The following is a 21,766-nucleotide window of genomic DNA, read 5'->3' as shown; positions in this document are numbered from 1 at the left end:
GAACCACCCAAAATCCCGCCGCCCACCTCCTCCACCTTGCCGACGGGGCCATCGCAGACGAGATCTCGACCGTCAGGCTTCAACGAAACGCAGCACGATACCGCCTAGAACCAGCGCGAATCGCTCGGAATTGGGCGCCGCCGCGGGCAGCCCCCTGCAGGGCGCGCCTGGCCAGAGAGATCGACGAACGAGAGCGGGAGAGGGGGGCTCACCGGAGGCAGGCGAGGACGTCCGGCGGCGAGAGCGGGGCGGAGGAGAGAAGGAGGCGACGCCTGGTCTCGCGCCCACTCGCCCACTGTGCCGCGCAGTGTGGGTGTGAACTGTGGAGAGGTGGAGAGAGAGAGAGAGATGCGAAAGCTTTTGGAACAGGGGAAGTGGGGAGGGAGAGGGGTGGGTCTTTGGATCACTCCTGTCATTTGTCGTGTTATTGCGGTACTCCCTCCGTCCGGGTGTATAAGTCATTCGCGTAGTTCTAGGTCATCGATTTGAGAAATTAAATATGTGTTATATGTCATGAAAAATATACCACTAGATTTCCACACGAATGTAGTTTCTAAATATATATTTTTTGTCACATATAATACATATTTAGATAGTTAAATTATTGACCTAGAACTACGCGAATGACTTATACACCGGGACGGAGGTAGTAGTAGACATGGACGGCTGTCAAGTGGAAATTAACTGCGTTCCTCTTTTAGTAACGGGCAGATCGCTGTCGTACTACGCAGCGGTGGTGGAAGCAATTTTTTTTTTTTTGCGGGGTGGTGGTGGAAGCATTTAGAGCACCTTCAACCGCGTCAGTAAAATAACCACTGTTTACGCGAAATTGGGTCAGGGAAATTTCTCCAACAATTTTCATAAACGTGCAAATTTTAGTGAAAAAAGAAAAAATGATTTTGGGAAGATGTTTTCAGAAACTGAGAAAAGACAGCATCACGCAACTTCCCCTAAATTTTAATGCACTTTCACGAGGAATTTCTTAGACTACCCATAGTGAAGAGTAACTTACACCAGTAACATGCACATGTTACTAGTCTATGTTACTTGTGGTGGGTCAGGAAAAGTCTCACCTGATTGTGGCAATTGCCTCATGGTACTTATGGTGGGAACGTAGAAAACTAGTCCATAAGGAGCAAATAAAGACAGTGTCTGAAATTGTTACATCAGTGAGAGGCCTTGCTGCAAAAATTTGCGTTGCTACCCAACCCAAGGCGAAACTTCAGAGGAACCCATGGGTGCGACCACCTACAGGTATGATTAAGCTTAATGTGGATGCAGCCTTCGATCCTGACTGTACAGTTGGGGCGGTTCTTCGGGACAGCTCGAGGAAGTTCTTGGCGGCAGGAAACAATGTTGCATGTGAATGCATGGATGCCCTAATGGCCGAAGCCCTCGCACTTCGGTTCGGTCTTAATTTGGCACAAAGCTACGGCTGCTCAAGACTGGTGATAAACTCGGATAATATCGATGTGATACAGGCAATGCAAGAGGGTGGTTTATTTGCGGGACCGGCCGCTGCTATTATAGATGATTGCTACCACATGTCTCGTGATCTTGTCATAGCTCAGTTTGAGCATTGCCATCGTGAAGCAAATTCTGTTGCCTACGAGGTAGCAAGATTAGCTAGGTTCTCTCCCCCTAGCACCTGGTTCAATGAGGCCCCTAGTGCCTTACTTCCCCTTATTGTAAAAGACTCTTTGTTGGTTTCTTCTGAATAAATAAGGGGTTGGAGAGTTCAAAAAAAATACTAGTCTATGTTAGAGCATCTCTAGCAGACCCCGTATAATGTCGACCCGCAAAACTTGTGTACAATTCGCTGAAAAACTATTTTGCGGGACGACGCTAGATGCGGCCGAGCAGACCCCGCGTCGGCACATTTACTGTTTTGCGGGTCGGCTACGCGGGGTCTGCTCGGCCGCAGCCCGCGTCAGCTCGCAAACCAAAAATCCCCGATTAGCGAATTTGACAGCGATTCCGACGATTGAGTTCAAATTCAAAGAGTAAAACATAGTTCGCGCGCAAATAAAAGCATAGTTTTGTACAACAAACGCAAAAAGACTTCATGCAAAAGCGATGACCACGTCCATCATCATCTTGGTCGTTTTTCACCCGTCGTCATGATCTTCACTCTGCACCACCACCATCAATGCCATCACCGCCCCCAAATCCATCACCGGCACTTGCTCCAACTATGGCACCGAAAGCATCGTCGGGCGCACTGAATGCATCAGCGGCACTGGTTCCAACTCCTGATGGGAAAACATCACTGGCACTGAAACACCCACCGGCCGCCGCTAGCATCCTCCTCTTCAAGATGTCTTTCCTTGCCATATCATGCCATTCTTTGGTGATGTCGTTCATGTCATCGCGGTTCAATGTCATAATCATGTTCTCTTCGGAAGAAGCTTAGCCATGGCTTTGGTCTCGGTGGCATAGGCTCTTCTCTCCTCAATGGCCGCCTTGCGCAACCCCTCGTCCTTGAGCAATTGCCACTTCTATTACTTCTCTCGTGCCTTCTTCTCGGCCAACTCTTTCTTTGTCTCCAATGTCTTCGCCAACAACAACTCATTTGATTGCTCCATGGTATTTATCTTGTCCCGCAAGCTCGATGCATCGTGTTCCCTCTTAATCTTCTCCCTTGTCTTCTTGTCTCCATCGGGCTTGTTCAAGTTTCATGGGCCATCATCATCTTCGCCTTTGTCCATGTTCATAAGTGAACCTCTCTTCGGTGGAGATTCTTTGTCAATCAACTTCCACTTGTCACACCCTTTTAGCAATTCCCAACAATGCTCTATTTAAAAAATGCCTTTGGAAGCTTCCATGTCTTTGTATCTTTGTTGGGAAATTTTCTCCTGCACAATTAAAACAATGTCAAATTATGCAATCACTTCGAATTGTACAAATGATTTGTACAACTTGGGACGTGAAAACGAACTCACATAGTCAGATTCCATGGTTCCACTTGGAGGTGCATTGCGAACTTGTTCCAAGCAAGCAGCCCAACGGTTACAAATCAGTTTGATCACGTCCCAACGACCTTGGAGTGACCGAAAGGTGCATGGATTCCTATTGGGATATTTTCCGATCATGCAGAAGTATTGATCTTCGATCCTTTGCCAATACCTCTTGGCGGTTTGAGATGTACCGGTGCAAGTATCAAGAGACACCGCACTCCAAGCCTTGATCAAGATTTCGTCTTCCAACATCGTGTAGTTCTTCAATCTCGCGCCTTTTTTGCTTGCACTTGCTCATACACCCCATCGTCTATCTCCTCCACTTCATCTTCACCACCGTGATCATCCACGCCACCCTCCATTTCATTGTAATCAAAATCAGCGAACGGGGCTTGATCGATGTCAGCGGTGTTGGTGTCCAACAAGTTAACGAAATCGGCAGTGGCATCGTTCGAACCACCGCTACAATGAGTGACATCAAGTCATGAGCTACCACAATGGCGAAAAGCGAAGCAAGTAGAAGGAATCGAAGAAGCATACCTTCCGGCCATTTCATCGAACACCTCGCTTTGCGGTGGAAGCAGCGCCGTTGAATGGCATCATCGGGGTACCTCTTGTCGGGCGGAGGGATAGGATGAAGGCGCCGGCCTTTTCGTAGGAACCTTCTTGCGCTTCATGCCCGAAACCTTGCCCATCTTCTCCGGCGGCGGCCGAGCAGATCGCGCAGCGGCGGCGGCGCCGGTTGCGCGTGCCTTCCCGGCGGGGCCAGCCGGATTTCCGCCCTACATGACCATGTTGTTCTGCCGCTTGCGGGCGGGCGCGGTGGTGCCTTGAGCGACGATGGGGCCGACATGGGCGGTGATGAGATCTGCCGAAGGGATTGCACGTGCGCGACATCCACGGTAACGGGGGGATGGCTGAGAGGCTTCCATGGCGGCGAAGAATGGCCGGGGAAAATGGACCGGAGCGGGCGGAGGCCAGACAATGGCGGCGAAGGGGGTGGGAAGTGGGAACGGCCGCGCGGAAATTTCCCTCGTGCCAAGTCTCGATGCGGATAGGGGGCGAGCTCGGGTCGGCCTCCCACTGTCATGGTCCTAAGACTGACAGTAGAAAGTGGGGTAGATATGGAGAGGCAAGATCTCAGCTATGGTGAAGGTGTGCACACGGGATTTACGAGTTCAGGCCCTTCACAGTGGAAGTAACAGCCCTGCGTCTCGGTGCCCGGAGGCGGTCGATTGGATTATGTGTGTGATATTACAGGGGGTGCAAACCCTTGTCCCAGAGGAGGGGGTGGCTTATATAGAGTGCGCCAGGACCCCCGCCCACCTCCATTACAAGGGGCTTAATGTACATAAAGTAAGGGGCGTTACTGGTAAAACCAGCCTTAAGTGCTATTAATGATCTTAAAGACTATGGAGTGAACGCCTGACCATTACAGTGTTGAGCGACTCCCGGTCTTCAGTAGTTCGAGTGACTCTCCATATGGTCGAGTGACGGTAGGAAGGAGGACTTCCGAGTGATGTGGCCGTCGACTTGATTGCACTCGACGTGTACAACCGACGCTCTCCTGTTGTCTCTTGGTCCTTTTATCTTCCAGGGTAGTGACCTTGGGTAGGGCGTATAGGTCAGGCCTATGACCCTACCCCAAGTCTGTATCCTCATCAGTAGCCCCCGTATGGATTAAGGTGCGAGTGGAAAGTAGGTCGAAGTTGAACCTGCTCCGAGCTTCGTGTCTTCACGAGTGTTTTCTGCAAGTCTAAACGCCCGCATTGGTACTTTGGTGTCGACTCAGTCGCCTTGATCCATTCAGTGAGCTGTCGATTGAACTGGTGACCTCATGCGTCGAGTGCTGTGTTGGAGCGCGGGATCTTGGGCGCGATTGTCTGCAGTGTATCCCGGATTTTGTGGGATACGAAATTTCGGGGAAGCGCGCGGGCCGGAGGGCGCCGAAACGGGCGGTCCGAATAAGTAGCGATGCCTTGATTACCGTGCCGCCTTTTTCGCCACGTATGCTACGCGCAACTGTTGCGGGATTTGACAGAATTGCCTGGTCCCACGCGTTAGTCACTCAGAGGTGACCCTTTATAAGGTGACGGGGCCGAGGCGCTTGCACTGTGCACGCCTGTTCCCTCTTCCTTCTCCTCTGCTTCTCCACCGCGCCCAACACCTACACTCTCGACGCCGCTGCTCTCCAGCCATGGTGAAGGACAAGACGGCGGCGCTAGAGCGCGCTAAGAAGGCGATGGGGGCGGCGAAAGGCAAGAAGCAGAACCGCGGGTCATCGTCGCGCGCGGGGCTGCCGCCGGGCTGGATCCAGGGCGATTGGATCCGGTCTTTGGTCCGGCAGGAGGACCTAGCCGAACTGGAGGAGTCCGGATTGATCGCCAAGGGAGCGGCGAGGCTGCCGAAGGGGGAGACGGAACCGCAACCTCGACCGGGTGAGTGTGTTCTGCTCGCCACTCATGTCGACCGGGGTTTCTTGCTCCCTCCGCATCCTTTCTTGTGGGGATTTTTGAACTTCTTTGGCGCTCAGCTCCACCATTTTTCTCCCAACACCATCACGTATTTAGTTGTGTTTGTATCGACGTGCGAGAACTTCTTAGGGTGTCGATCGCACTGGGGTCTTTTCAAACATATCTTCACCATTCGTTCCTAGTCGGTAAAAAAGGCGAAGTCGAGTGACTCGAAAACCCACGTCATCCAGATGTGTGGGGGTTTAGGTATCCAAAAGAGGAATACGAGTGCCTTTCCCGCCATGACTCTCCCTGAATCTGTTAGAGGCTGGCAGTCGACCTGGTTCTATTGCCAGGACGTCTCAGCTCCAGGTCAGTCGACTGGTCTTCCCCACTTTTCGTTTGACCGTGTTCAGACTCCTGCCCCACTGTCGGTGTCAAAACCGGCGGATCTCGGGTAGGGGGTCCCGATCTGTGCATCTTAGGCTGATGGTAACAGGAAGCAAGGGACACAATGTTTACCCAGGTTTGGGCCCTCTCGATGGAGGTAAAACCCTACTTCTTGCTTGATTAATATTGAAGATATGTGGAATACAAGAGTAGATCTACCACGAGATCGTAGAGGCTAAACCCTAAGAGCTAGCCTATGATGGTATGATTGTAAATGTGATCGGCCTTCTAAGGACCATCCTCTCCGGTTTATATAGACACCGGAGAGCTAGGGTTTACATGGAGTCGGTTACAAGGAAGCAAACATAATATCTGGATTGCCAAGCTTGTCTTCCACGCAAAGGATAGTCCCATCCGGACACGAGTCGAAGTCTTCAGTCTTGTATCTTGACGCTTCTATAGTCCGGACGATGAATATAGTCCGGCTGTCCGGATACCCCCTTATTCAGGACTCCCTTAGTAGCCCCTGAACTAGGCTTCAATGACGATGAGTCCGGCGTGCAGTCTTGTCTTCGGCATTGCAAGGCGGGTTCCTCCTCCGAATACTCGAAGATGATTATCGAACACGTAGACAGTGTCCGGCTCTACAAGATGATCTTCACATACCCTAGCATAAATCCATTCTGCTGGCAATTTTTGCACGTCGTGCCCTTGTATCGTGGCCTAGTCCAACACGAACCGGCGTCTCCTGCTCCACCTCGACTCGCGTCGCGAGGCGGTTTTATTGGCACGTCCTGCCAAAGCAGAGATCGTGTCCCCCTAAATACGGGATCTTTCATTAACATGGGCATATGTGACCCCACGGCGACCGTCGGTATGATTCCATGTATTTTTAGATAAGTCTCAAGCGGTCATGCTGAGGACTCTTGGTATTCATCCCTTTTATAAAGGGGTCAAGGCCTGCGCCTTTCACCACCTCTCCTGCTCCTCCTTGCCTCTCGAGCTCCAGCACTCAAAACCCAAGATCCAGCACCCCAGACCCTCCAACATGTTCGGATCCGACGCAACAGGCCGGTGGGTGGCCTCCTCGATTCAAGAGGAGGACATTGCGAAGCTTAGGGAGGTCGGATACCTGATCACCGATATCCAGCACAGGCTACCTACTCTGGGGCAAGTTATCCCCACGCCGGAGCCCAACGAGAGCGTCGTGTTTATCCCTCACTTCCTCCGAGGCCTAGGCCTCACCCTCGACCCCTTCGTGAGGGGGCTCATGTTCTACTACGGGTTGGATTTCCATGATCTGGCTCCAGATGCCATCCTCCACATCTCGTCCTTCATTATCGTGTGTGAGGCCTTCCTTCACGTCAACCCACACTTCGGCTTATGGCTGAAGACCTTTAATGTGAAGACGAAGATGATCGAGGGGCGACACGCGGAGTGCGGAGGCGCTGTAATAAGCAGAAACGCTGATGCCCTGTGGCCAGAGGGTTCTTCGGAAGTATCCGATGTATGGCAACGGAGATGGTTCTATGTCACTGCTCCCAGAGGCACAAAGTGGGCAGCTGCCCCCAAGTTTCTCTCAGGCCCTCCGTCACAGTTGCATCTTGGACCGATGTGGGACGGAACTATGGGCCTGCTGGCGATGTACCAGAACTGCAGAATTGCATCCGGGAGCTTATTGAGAGGGACATAAATCTTGCCAACATAATGCAAGTGATGCTAATACGACGGATGTTGCCGTGCAAACGTCGGCCTCTCCGGATGTGGGAATTTAATCCGGAGGGTCCGCGGACTATTAAGCACTTCTTCGGCCTGAAGCTCGAAGGGATGTGTAAATTATTCTTCAGACCTCAAGTAAAATGTCCGGACACCACCGAGGATGCGGGTCTAAGCTGCAATCGCCTAGATGCCCAGGTAAGTAACTTCAAAGATGGACACTTTGTTTATATTTATCATAACCTTTATTCTGAAAACCCTGTCGTGGCCAGGAATGGCTCAACAAGGCGGAGAGAATCAGGTGTCCGGTGCCACTTCCTGAAGGCTCGCCTGGACCCACTATCGCAAAGATGCTGGGTCGGGCGCTCAGCAAAATCCCTTCAGGGAAAGGCGAAGGAAAGGGCAACGAAGCCGAACTTCACACACTACGCATCCAAATCGGGGAAATCGCTACCTGTCCTATGGAGGATAGCCGGAAAGGGGAGGTCAAAGCCTCCCCCCAATGCGGGAAGAAGAGGGCCGCCTCCGAAGATTTGGAGGCGGAGACGCCCAAGCAAGGGAAGAAAACATCACCCGAGGGCTTTGCCGCGACGGGCATCCTTACCGCGTCATGCCCACCAGGGGGCCAGCTCTCCACCGAGCTGTAAGTTATACATTAATTCAAAAGTGTGGTGTTACTCCAAGATCCGTAACCAAGACTTTGTCTTTTGTAGTCCGGCGAGCAGCTCTTCTCAACAGAGTTCGTCTTCGGGGGACCTTCGTCCGGAGATGATGGAGAGTGAGACTCCACCCACCTCTCCGCTTCATGAAGCGGGCAACACAGAGGTGTCGTCACGGAGGAGTCCAGATCTGCCGAAGCCGGAGGCTAATACGTCAGCCGCCCTGAGCCCAGAGCGTTTGATGAAGGAAATATGCCCTAGAGGCAATAATAAAGTTATTATTTATTTCCTTATTTCATGATAAATGTTTATTATTCATGCTAGAATTGTATTAACCGGAAACATAATACATGTGTGAATACATAGACAAACATAGTGTCACTAGTATGCCTCTACTTGACTAGCTCGTTAATCAAAGATGGTTAAGTTTCCTAACCATAGACATGAGTTGTTATTTGATTAACGGGAACACATCATTAGAAGAATGATGTGATTGACTTGACCCATTCCGTTAGCTTAGCACTTGATCGTTTAGTATGTTGCTATTGCTTTCTTCATGACTTATACATGTTCCTATGACTATGAGATTATGCAACTCCTGTTTACCGGAGGAACACTTTGTGTTCTACCAAACGTCACAACATAATTGGGTGATTATAAAGGAGCTCTACAGGTGTCTCCGAAGCACATGTTGGGTTGGCGTATTTCGAGATTAGGATTTGTCACTCCGATTGTCGGAGAGGTATCTCTGGGCCCTTTCGGTAATGCACATCACTATAAGCCTTGCAAGCAATGTAGCTAATGTGTTAGTTACGGAATGATGCATTACGTAATGAGTAAATAGACTTGCCGGTAACGAGATTGAACTAGGTATTGGATACCGACGATCGAATCTCGGGCAAGTAACATACCGATGACAAAGGGAACAACGTATGTTGTTATGCGGTTTGATCGATAAAGATCTTCGTAGAATATGTGGGAGCCAATATGAGCATCCAGGTTCCGCTATTGGTTATTAACCGGAAACGTGTTTCGGTCATGTCTACATTGTTCTCGAACCCGTAGGATCTGCACGCTTAAGGTTTCGATGACAGTTATATTATGAGTTTATGAGTTTTGATGTACCGAAGGAGTTCGGAGTCCCGGATGAGATCGGGGACATGACGAGGAGTCTTGAAATGGTCGAGACGTAAAGATCGATATATTGGACGACTATATTCGGAGTTCGGAAAGATTCCGAGTGATTTGGGTATTTTTCGGAGTACCGGAGAGTTACGGAAATTCGCCGGGGAGTATATGGGCCTTATTGGGCCATACGGGAATAGAGGAGAGAGGCCAAAAGGAAGGAGGCGCGCAGCCCCCCTCTGGTCCGAATTGGACAAGGGGTGCAGCCCCCTTTTCCTTCTTCCTCTCCCCCTCTTTCCTTCTCTCCTACTCCAACAAGGGAAGGAGGAGTCCTACTCCCGGTGGGAGTAGGACTCCCCCCCTTGGCGCGCCTCCTCCCTAGGCCGGCCGCCTCCCCCCTTGCTCCTTTATATACGGGGGCAGGGGGCATCTCTAGACACACAAGTTGATCTTCGTGATCATTCCTTAGCCGTGTGCGGTGCCCCCCTCCACCATAATCCACCTCGGTCATATCGTTGCGGTGCTTAGGCGAAGCCCTATGTCGGTAGAACATCATCATCATCACCACGCCGTTGTGCTGACGAAACTCATCCCCGACACCCTGCTGGATCGGAGTCCGGGGATCGTCATCGAGCTGAACATATGCTGAACTCGGAGGTGCCGTACGTTCGGTACTTGGATCGGTCGGATCGTGAAGACGTACTACTACATCAACCGCGTTGTCATAACGCTTTCGCTTTCGGTCTACGAGGGTACATGGACAATACTCTCCCCTCTTGTTGCTATGCATCACCATGATCTTGCGTGTGCGTAGGAAAATTTTGAAATTACTACGTTCCCCATCAGTGGCATCAGAGCCTAGGTTTTTATGCGTTGATGTTATATGCACGAGTAGAACATAAGTGAGTTGTGGGCGATACAAGTCATACTGCTTACCAGCATGTCATACTTTGGTTCAGCGGTATTGTTGGATGAAGCGGCCCGGACCGACATTACGCGTACGCTTACGCGAGTCTGGTTTTACCACCGTGCTTTGCACATAGGTGACTAGCGGGTATCTATTTCTCCAACTTTAGTTGAACCGAGTGTGGCTACGCCCGGTCCTTGCGAAGGTTAAAACAGCACTAACTTGACGAACTATCGTTGTGGTTTTGATGCGTAGGTAAGAACGGTTCTTGCTCAGCCCGTAGCAGCCACGTAAAATTTGCAACAACAAAGTAGAGGACGTCTAACTTGTTTTTGCAGGGCATGTTGTGATGTGATATGGTCAAGACGTGATGCTATATTTTATTGTATGAGATGATCATGTTTTGTAACCAAAGTTATCGGCAACTGGCAGGAGCCATATGGTTGTCGCTTTATTGTATGAAATGCAAACGCCCTGTAATTGCTTTACTTTATCACTAAGCGGTAGCAATAGTCGTAGAAGTAATAGATGGCGTAACGACAACGATGCTACGATGGAGATCAAGGTGTCGCGCCGGTGACGATGGTGATCACGACGGTGCTTCGGAGATGGAGATCACAAGCACAAAATGATGATGGCCATATCATATCACTTATATTGATTGCATGTGATGTTTATCCTTTATGCATCTTATCTTGCTTTGATTGACGGTAGCATTTTAAGATGATCTCTCACTAAAATTATCAAGAAGTGTTCTCCCTGAGTATGCACCGTTGCGAAAGTTCTTCGTGCTGAGACACCACGTGATGATCGGGTGTGATAGGCTCTACATTCAAATACAACGGGTGCAAAACGGTTGCACACGCGGAATACTCAGGTTAAACTTGACGAGCCTAGCATATACAGATATGGCCTCGGAACACGAAGACCGAAAGGTCGAGCGTGAATCATATAGTAGATATGATCAACATAGTGGTGTTCACCATTAAAAACTACTCCATCTCACGTGATGATCGGACATGGTTTAGTTGATTTGGATCATGTGATCACTTAGATGACTAGAGAGATGTCTGTCTAAGTGGGAGTTCTTAAGTAATATGATTAAATGAACTTAAATTTATCATGAACTTAGTCCTGGTAGTATTTAGCAAATTATGTTGTAGATCAATAGCTTGCGTTGTTGCTTTCATATGTTCCTAGAGAAAATTGTGTTGAAAGATGTTAGTAGCAATGATGCGGATTGGATCTGTGATCTGAGGTTTATCCTCATTGCTGCACAGAAGAATTATGTCCTTAATGCACCGCTAGGTGACAAACCTATTGCAGGAGCAGATGCAAACGTTATGAATGTTTGGCTAGCTCAAAATGATGACTACTTGATAGTTTAGTGCACCATGCTTAACGGCTTAGAATCGGGACTTCAAAGATGTTTTGAACGTCATGGACCATATGAGATGTTCCAAGAGTTGAAGTTAATATTTCAAGCAAATACCCGAGTTGATAGATATGAAGTCTCCAACAAGTTCTATGGCTAAAAGATGGAGGAGAATCGCTCAACTAGTGAGGATGTGCTCAGATTGTCTGGGTACTACAATCGCTTGAATCAAGTGGGAGTTAATCTTCCTGATAAGATAGTGATCGACAGAATTCTCTAGTCACCATCACCAAGTTAGTAGAACTTTGTGATGAACTATAGTATGCAAGGGATGACGAAAACGATTCCCAAGCTCTTCGTGATGTTGAAATCGACGAAGGTAGAAATCAAGAAAGAGCATCAAGTGTTGATGGTTGACAAGATCACTAATTTCAAGAAAAGGGCAAAGGGAAAGAAAGGGAACTTCAAGTAGAATGACAAGCAAGTTGTCACTCCCGCGAAGAATCCCAAAGCTAGACCAAAGCCTAAAACTGAGTGCTTACACTGCAAAGGAAATGGTCACTGGAAGCGGAAATGCCCTGAATATTTGGTGGATAAGAAGGATGGCAAAGTGAACAAGGGTATATTTGATATACAGGTTATTGATGTGTACCTTACTAGTGTTTATAGTAGCCCCTGAGTATTTGATACTTGTTCGGTTGCTAAAAATTAGTAACTCGAAACATGAGTTACAGAATAAATAGAGACTAGTTGAGGGTGAAGTGATGATGAGTGTTGGAAGTAGTTCCAAGATTGATATGATCATCATCGCACACTCCATATACTTTCGGGATTAGTGTTAAACCTAAATAAATGTTATTTAGCGTTTGCGTTGAGCATGAATATGATTTGATCATGTTTATTGCAATACGGTTATTCATTTAAAATCAGAGAATAATTGTTGTTCTGTTTAAATGAATAAAACCTTTGATGGTCATACACCCAATGAAAATAGTTTGTTGGATCTTGATCGTAGTGATACACATATTCATAATATTGATGCCAAAAGATGCAAAGTTGATAATGATAGTGCAACTTATTTGTGGCACTGTCGTTTGGGTCATATCGGTGTAAAGCGCATGAAAAAACTCCATAAAGATGGATTTTCGGAATCACTTGGTTATGAATCATTTGATGCTTGCGAACCATGCCTTTTGGGCAAGATGACTAAAACTCCATTCTCCGGAACAATGGAACGAGCTACTGACTTATTGGAAATAATACATACCGATGTATGCGATCTGGTGAGTGTTAAGGCTCGCAGTGTGTATCGTTATTTTCTGACCATCACGGATGATTTGAGCAGATATAGGTATATCTACTTGATGAAACACAAGTTTGAAACATTTGAAAAGTTCAAAGAATTTCAAAGTGAAGTGGAAAATCATCGTAACAAGAAAATAAAGTTTCTACTATCTGATCGTGGAGGAGAATATTTGAGTTGCGAGTTTGGCTTCATATAAAACAATGTGGAATAGTTTCACAGTTCACACCACCTAGAACACCACAACATTATGGTGTGTCCGAACATCGTAATTGCACTTTATTGGATATGATGCGATCTATGATGTATCTTACCAATTAACCACTATCGTTTTGGGGTTATGCATTAAAGACATCTGCATTCACTTTAAATAGGGCACCATCAAAATCCGTTGAGACGACGCCTTATGAACTGTGGTTTGGCAAGAAACCAAAGTTGTCGTTTCTTAAAAGTTTGGGGCTGCGATGCTTATGTGAAAAAGTTTCAACTTGATAAGCTCGAACCTAAATCGGAGAAGTGCGTCTTCATAGAATACCCAAAGGAAACTGTTGGGTACACCTTCTATCACAGATTCGAAGGCAAAAACATTTGTTGCTAAGAATGGATCCTTTCTAGAGAAGGAGTTTCTCTTGAAAGAAGTGAGTGGGGGGAAAGTAGAGCTTGATAAGGTAATTTGTACCTTCTCCCAAATTGGAAAGTTGTTCATCACAGAAATCAGTTCCAGTGATTGCTACACCGATTAGCGAGGAAGCTAATGATGATGATCATGAAACTTCAAATCAAGTTACTACAGAACCTCATAGGTATTCTAGAGTACGGTCCGCGCCAGTGTGGTACGGTAAATCCTATTCTGGAAGTCATGTTACTAGACCATGATAAACCTACGAACTATGAGGAAGCGATGATGAGCCCAGATTCCGCGAAATGGTTTGAAGCCATGAAATCTGAGATGTGATCCATATATGAGAACAAAGTGTGGACTTTGATTGACTTGCCCGATGATCGGCAAGCCATAGAAAATAAATGGATCTTCAAGAGGAAGACGGACGTTGATAGTAGTGTTACTATCTACAAAGCTAGATTTGTCGAAAAAGGTTTTTGACAAAGTTCAAGATGTTGACTATGATGAGTTTTTTCTCACTCGTATCGATGCTTAAAGTTTGTCCAAATCATGTTAGCAATTGCCACATTTTATGAAATCTGGAAAATGGATGTCAAAACTGCATTCCTTAATGGTTTTCTTAAAGAAGAGTTGTATATGATGCAACCAGAAGGTTTTGTCAATCCTAAAAGTGCTAACAAAATGTGCAAGCTCCAGTGATCCATCTATGGAGTGGTGCAAGCATCTCAGAGTTGGAATATACGCTTTGATAAGTTGATCAAAGCATATAGTTTTATACAGACTTGCGGTGAAGCATGTATTTACAATAAAGTGAGTGGGAGCACTACTGCCTTTCTGATAAGTATATGTGAATGACATATTGTTGATCGGAAATAATGTAGAATTATTCTGCAAAGCATAAAGGAGTGTTTGAAAGGAGTTTTTCAAAGAAAGACCTTAGTGAAGCTGCTTACATATTGAGCATCAAGATCTATAGAGATAGATCAAGACGCCTGATAAGTTTTTCAATGAATACATACCTTGACAAGATTTTGAAGTAGTTCAAAATGGAACATTCAAAGAAAGAGTTCTTGCATGTGATGCAAAGGTGTGAAGTTGAGTAAGACTCAAGACCCGACCATGGCAGAAAATAGAAATAGAATGAAAAGTCATTCCCTATGCCTCAGTCATAGGTTCTATAAAGTATGCTATGCTCTGAACTAGACCTATTGTATACCTTGCTCTGAGTTTGACAAAGGAATACAATTTTGATCTAAGAGTAGATCACTGGACAACGATCAAGAATATCCTTAGTGAGGACTAAGGAGATGTTTCTCGATTATGGAGGTGATAAAAGAGCCCGTCATAAAAAGTTACAATGATTCAAGCTTTTACACCAATCCAGATGACTCTAAGTCTCAATCCGGATACATATTGAAAATGGGAGCAACTAGATAGAGTAGCTCCATGCAGAGCATTGTGGAAATAGAATATTTGCAAAATACATACGGCTCTGAATATGACAGACCCGTTGACTAAACTTCTCTCACAAGCAAAACATGATCATACCTTAGTACTCTTTGGGTGTTCATCACATAACGATGTGAACTAGATTATTGACTCTAGTAAACCCTTTGGGTGTTTATCACATGACGATGTGAACTATGGGTATTAATCACATACATATGTGAATATTGGTGTTAAATCACATGGCGACGTGAACTAGATTATTGACTCTAGTGCAAGTGGGAGACTGAAGGAAATATGCCCTAGAGGCAATAATAAAATTATTATTTATTTCCTTATTTCATGATAAATGTTTATTATTCATGCTAGAATTGTATTAACCGGAAACATAATACATGTGTGAATACATAGACAAACATAGTGTCACTAGTATGCCTCTACTTGACTAGCTCGTTAATCAAAGATGGTTAAGTTTCCTAACCATAGACATGAGTTGTCATTTGATTAACGGGATCACATCATTAGAAGAATGATGTGATTGACTTGACCCATTCCGTTAGCTTAGCATTTGATCGTTTAGTATGTTGCTATTGCTTTCTTCATGACTTATACATGTTCCTATGACTATGAGATTATGCAACTCCCGTTTATCGAGGAACACTTTGTGTGCTACCAAACGTCATAACGTAACTGGGTGATTATAAAGGAGCTCTACAGGTGTCTCCGAAGGTACATGTTGGGTTGGCTTATTTCGAGATTAGGATTTGTCACTCCGATTGTCGGAGAGGTATCTCTGGGCCCTCTCGGTAATGCACATCACTATAAGCCTTGCAAGCAATGTAGCTAATGAGTTAGTTACGGAATGATGCATTACGTAACGAGTAAAGAGACTTGCCGGTAACGAGATTGAACTAGGTATTGGATACCGACGATCGAATCTCGGGCAAGTAACATACCGATGACAAAGGGAACAACGTATGTTGTTATGCGGTTTGACCGATAAAGATCTTCGTAGAATATGTGGGAGCCAATATGAGCATCCAGGTTCCGCTATTGGTTATTAACCGGAAACGTGTTTCGGTCATGTCTACATTATTCTCGAACCCGTAGGGTCCGCACGCTTAAGGTTTCGATGACAGTTATATTATGAGTTTATGAGTTTTGATGTACCAAAGGAGTTCGGAGTCCCGGATGAGATCGGGGACATGACGAGGAGTCTCGAAATGGTCGAGACGTAAAGATCGATATATTGGACGACTATATTCGGAGTTCGGAAAGGTTCCGAGTGATTCGGGTATTTTTCGGAGTACCAGAGAGTTACGGAAATTCGCCGGGGAGTATATGGGCCTTATTGGGCCATACGGGAATAGAGGAGAGAGGCCAAAAGGAAGGAGGCGCGCAGCCCCCCTCTGGTCCGAATTGGACAAGGGGTGCAACCCCCTTTTCCTTCTTCCTCTCCCCTCTTTCCTTCTCTCCTACTCCAACAAGGGAAGGAGGAGTCCTACTCCCGGTGGGAGTAGGACTCCCCCCCCCCTTGGCGCGCCTCCTCCCTAGGCCAGCCGTCTCCCCCCTTGCTCCTTTATATACGGGGGCAGGGGGGCACCTCTAGACACACAAGTTGATCTTCGTGATCGTTCCTTAGCCGTGTGCGGTGTCCCCCTCCACCATATTCCACCTCGGTCATATCGTTGCGGTGCTTAGGCGAAGCCCTGCGCCGGTAGAACATCATCATCGTCACCACGCCATCGTGCTGACGAAACTTATCCCCGACACCCTGCTGGATTGGAGTCCGGGGATCGTCATCGAGCTGAACATGTGCTGAACTCGGAGGTGCCGTACGTTCGGTACTTGGATAGGTCGGATCGTGAAGACGTACGACTACATCAACCGCGTTGTCATAACGCTTCCGCTTTCGGTCTACGAGGGTACGTGGACAATACTCTCCCCTTTTGTTGCTATGCATCACTATGATCTTGTGTGTGCGTAGGAAAATTTTGAAATTACTACGTTCCCCGTCATTTGACTCCCACGGGGGGCGATGAGAAGGGTCCAACGCAGTTTAGTGTCCGGCCGGACGCACTGACGGGTCGCCTGGAGCGAGCCGCGCTCTCGGAGGAGCACTTCTCCTTAATGAGCACGGTGCTCACGAAGATTTCATCCGCTACAAGCGGCTTGAATGAGTCATTTACAAGCCTGCTCAAAGGCTTTGAGGTATGTAGTAAAAAATGCACAACTTTTTGGTTATGAAGCACGTGCTAGGTGTGCTCCCTATAGATAGTAGCCCCTGAGACTCTGGTTGCCCACCGTAGGTGGCAAACGGGGGATCATATACTAATGGTTGTGCCGTATATGTGCGCAGGTGTACAAGGAGTCGGCAGCCGACCAGTCCGCTGAAGCTGCCGAACTAAGGAGGCAGATCGGATCAATTGATGCCGATATCACGCTGGTGAATAAGCGGCTGGAGGAGTCACAGGGTATGTGCTCGGCTTCCCTTATTATGATGTATAGGGAAATGTAAGAGGGGCGGAGTATTAATGCCATGTGGTTGCACTGCAGATGGTGTTGTTGTCATAGAGGCCCTGAGGGCGGAGCTTGCTCAAGCCAAGGAACAAGCTCGGGCTAGCAATGCGGCTGCCCTAAAGGCGGCCGAGGAATTGAGAGCCGAACAGGCTGCTCATCACCGAAGCGAAGAAAGTATAGCCGAAATGGCTGGGAAGTTAAAGAATGCCACCGACCGGTATGCACTCCTTGAAAAGGAGAGTAAGGCTAGTTCGGCCGAGCTGGAGAAGGCACTTAATGCCGCCAAGGAGATGCGGACCGAGATCCGCAGTATGCGGGAAGAGCTCCAACAGGCTGACAAAATCGTGGCTGGGGGCTCAAACTTGCTGCGGACGAAGTTATTGGATCCCAAGTATGCTCCCCTGGCGCGGTGCTTGAGTCCGGCAGACGCATATGCGGACTTGGCGAATAGTACAGTTGACGTTGTCAAGTTCTTCGAGGGTCAAGGCGATGAAGAAGTGGAGAAGCTTTTCTGGTCGCAGTTCCATGCTCCCACTCGCCCGCTGCCGCTGAATGAGAAGGTGGCTGCTATGGCGGAGCTCCACAGGCTGTCCGGGCTGGCAATGCGGTTTGTAATAGACCATCTTTGGCCGAAGGGGCCTAAGCCGGACAGCTATTTTGGTTTGGTGCAGCAGTTCCTTGGAGCCGTGTCTCGGATTGACGCCATGAGGAGGTCGGCATGCATAGAGGGTGCGCGGATTGCACTGGCCCGCGTTAAAGCCTATTGGACGGATATGGAGGCCACTGTAATAGAGACCCATGATCCGGCGGGAGGCCAATATCCGGCCGAGCACTACTTGGCGCAAGTCACGGAAGGTGCCCGCCTAATAGAGGCGCAGTGCTCGAAGGATGTGTCATTCGAGTGACAGGTCGAATCATTGTAGAGAACAATGTTTAGTTTAATTATGAGGCTATGTTTATACTTTTGCCTGAAAGTATGATTGTCCCCCCTGTGCGGCCGTTTCTTATATGTATAAGTAGTCAGAAAGATAGCAGTCGTTGGCTTCAGCCCCCACGTACGTGATGCGGGGGTGTTCGCGAAAAAATGTGCTTAATTACACTTGACCCAACGTCTTGGTCCATAAAGGAGGTGATTGCACGTCGAACTAGGCAACCGAACTATATAGCTGTAACACTTTCGCTTAGCCATGGGAGTATAATGGTGCGGCTACTATTTAGCCCTTGGTACCTTAGCGTGCATCCGAATACGGGCGCGTGTGTACATGGCCGGGAAACGGCCCTTCGTTAATGCGGAGGAATCTTTAGGGATTCCGGTGAGTCTTCGAGTGGTTGAACAGTCTCTCGATGTATCATGACGGTCAGTTTTCGGCTTTCTCTACTGAGGCGCTCATCCGAAATAACCAGGGCACAATCGCAGTAGTTCTCCTTTGGCCTGCCTTAGCCGGATGATAGCGGAACATAAGGCGACAAACCCAGGAGCCGGGCAAACCCAACATTTGACCAAAGACATGATTCGGAGCTGATGCATATACGGCCAAACTCGTGACGCCGAATACTCCCGAGGGTATTCGGTCTTTTGTAAAAGAAGATAGGCTGACAAGAGCCTATTGTAAGCCCTTTATTCCTAGGTACGTGCAATTTAGTCTACCGTGGCCAAATGCCAAAAATGACAGTATCCTCTGTGGGTATAGAACCCATGGGATGGTTTAAACAACAAGAGGCAGTAGAAAAGGTTTACACAGGGGCTTAATCTAAAAAGAAACCTGTTGCATGGGGCCCTGCTGCACGTCTGCGCCTTTGTCTCCATTGTGCCGTATCCTGGAAGGGTATTGCGCGAACGTTGTCTGTAAAAAAAGAAGAACTTTGTAGGAGGTTGCAACGTAAGTATGCGATTAGTAATAAAAGTGTAAGCTATTGTCCTGCTAATAAGGTCGAGCCGAGCGTGGGGCTGTATTAAATATATATAGCCCCTGGTTTCCATTATGGGATTACATATACGGTGCCCTGTTTAAATTTTATCCGGGCGACCAGACTCGTCTAACCGTGTTTGTGGTCGTAATGACCAATCATGTTTTCTAATACTGGGGGCCGCTTATAGTCCGGCCGCCAGGGCCGTCGCGTACTCCTCTGCGCGTGAAGGGCGCTCTATGATTCCGTTAACGGTGATGACGCCACGGGGACCGGGCATCTTGATTGTAAGGTGGCCATAGTGTGGCAATGCATTGAAGCGGGCGAAGGCCGTTCTTCCTAGCAATGTGTGATAGCTGCTTCGGAAGGGTGTGATAGTGAAGAGCAGCTCTTCACTTCTGGAGTTTCCTGGGGAGCCGAATATTACTTCCAGCACGACGGAGCCCCTGGCACGGGCTACAACGCCTGGTATCACCCCTTCAAAAGTGGTGTTGCTTTGTTTAGTTCCGGATGGGTCTATCCCCATTCTGCGGACAGTGTCTTCGTATATTAAATTGAGACTACTGCCGCCATCCATAAGGACACGGGTGAGACGGTATCCGTCGATTATTGGGTCAAGCACCAAGGCCTGTGATCCACCTTGCCGAATTGTAGTTCGGCCGTCCATGTGATCGAAAGAGATCGGACGGGACATCCAGTAGTGAGATGTGGGTACGACGGGCTCTACATCGTGCGCTTCTATGAGCGCGCGTTCATGCCTTCTCGTGGATGTGTGAGTCACGTGGATCATGTTTACTGTTTTAACCTCTGGCGGGAATTTTTTCTGTCCCCCAGTGTTCGGCTGGTGAGGCTCATCCTCGTCTTCGCTTGGTGTGTCCCTCCCCTTGTGTTCGGCGTTTAATTTGCCGGCCTGCTTGAAGACCCAGCACTCTCTATGGGTGTGGTTCGCAGGTTTCTCCGGGGTGCCATGAATTTGGCATAGTCTGTCCAGGACTTTGTTCAGACCGGACGGTCCATCTTTACTGCCTTTGAATGGCTTCTTTTGCTGATCAGGTCGAGAGCCCCTGAATCTGGCGTTTACCGTCATGTTGTCCGGGCTCTCTTCCTTGTTTTGGCGTTTGTTTTTATTATGCCATGGCTTCCCATTGCCATCCCTTATTTCGGATGTGCTGGGGTCGCTGGTGCCTTTACGGGCCAGCCAGCTATCCTCACCTGCGCAAAAGTAGGTCATAAGGCTTGTTAATGCTGCCATTGTCCTTGGCTTTTCTTGGCCGAGGTGTCGGGCGAGCCATTAGTCACGGATGTTGTGTTTGAAAGCCGCTAAGGCTTCGGCGTCCGGACAGTCGACAATTTGATTCTTCTTAGTGAGGAATATGTTCCAAAGCTTGCGGGCGGACTCTCCGGGTTGTTGGATTATGTGACTTAGATTGTATGCATCCGGAGGCTGGACATAAGTCCCTTGGAAGTTGGCCCTGAAAGTGTCTTCGAGTTCCTCCCAACTCCCAATTGAGTTTTCGGGAAGGCTTTTCAACCAGTGTCGAGCTGGTCCCTTCAACTTGAGGGGAAGGTATTTGATGGCATGGAGGTCATCCCCACGAGTCATGTGAATATGCAGGATAAAATCCTCTATCCAGAACCCTGGGTCTGTCGTGCCGTCGTATGCTTCTATGTTCACAGGTTTAAAGCCTTGTGGGAATTCATGGTCCAGTACCCCTTCGGTGAAGCACAGGGGGTGAGCAGCCCCTTTGTATCTGGGCGCATTGTGGCATGTAGTCGACTGTTGTTGTTGTGTTCGGGGTTGATTCCGAACTGGTATCTGGCTTGTATGAGCATTTGGGTGACCAAAGTCCCTCGCTAGGGTGGGTCTTCTAGATCCATATATGGACCTGGCTGCACCGGCCTTCTTGTCCGGATGTTCGCGTGGATCGTGCGCAGTGTCCGCAGCTGCTCTGTTATGGCTGTGAAGCGGGACGTCTGGTTTCTTGGTCGGATTTTCTTTTGGTGGAACGGCCGCGTCGTCGAACTCTAGGAGTAGCTTGCGCTTTGGATAGCTTTTCGTATGGCGGTCATCGCCATATCTTTCTTCAGTGTCTAGCACTTTATTCCATCTTCGGCTGAGCTTTTCCTGTGCGGCTTTGATCCGTTGCTTCTGCATTTTTAGACTTCTTGCGGTGTCCATAAGCTTTCTGTGGAGGTTGTCTCGTTCCACTTGTTCGTCCGGGATGATGAATGCATTGTCATCCGGACTGTCTTCCTGTTCTGGGGCGGCGTCATGAGCTCGTCCCTCCGGATCATTGTGATCGGGTATTTGCTCCGAACTTGATTTGGCGTGACCTGGCTCGTCCTGCTCCATCGTTGGGTCCATGTGGTCATTATTGCTCTCGG

The 21,766-nt window shown here is 48.1% G+C and overlaps 1 protein-coding gene across 1 annotated transcript in view; it reads right to left on the bottom strand.

Moving 5' to 3' along the window:
- LOC119295280 (protein CELLULOSE SYNTHASE INTERACTIVE 3-like) overlaps positions 1 to 374 on the bottom strand; it is an 11,076-nt gene extending 10,702 nt beyond the window's left edge. Inside the window, exon 1 of the mRNA XM_037573679.1 lies at positions 213 to 374. The gene's annotated coding sequence lies outside the window, so the exon portion shown is untranslated. The remainder of the gene's footprint in view (positions 1 to 212) is intronic.
- Positions 375 to 21,766: the final 21,392 nt, after the last annotated feature.

The sequence above is a fragment of the Triticum dicoccoides genome, chromosome 4B, assembly GCF_002162155.2.
Source record: "Triticum dicoccoides isolate Atlit2015 ecotype Zavitan chromosome 4B, WEW_v2.0, whole genome shotgun sequence".
In the NCBI taxonomy this organism is placed as follows: Eukaryota; Viridiplantae; Streptophyta; class Magnoliopsida; order Poales; family Poaceae; genus Triticum; species Triticum dicoccoides.
This window is presented reverse-complemented; position numbering and strand designations above follow the sequence as displayed.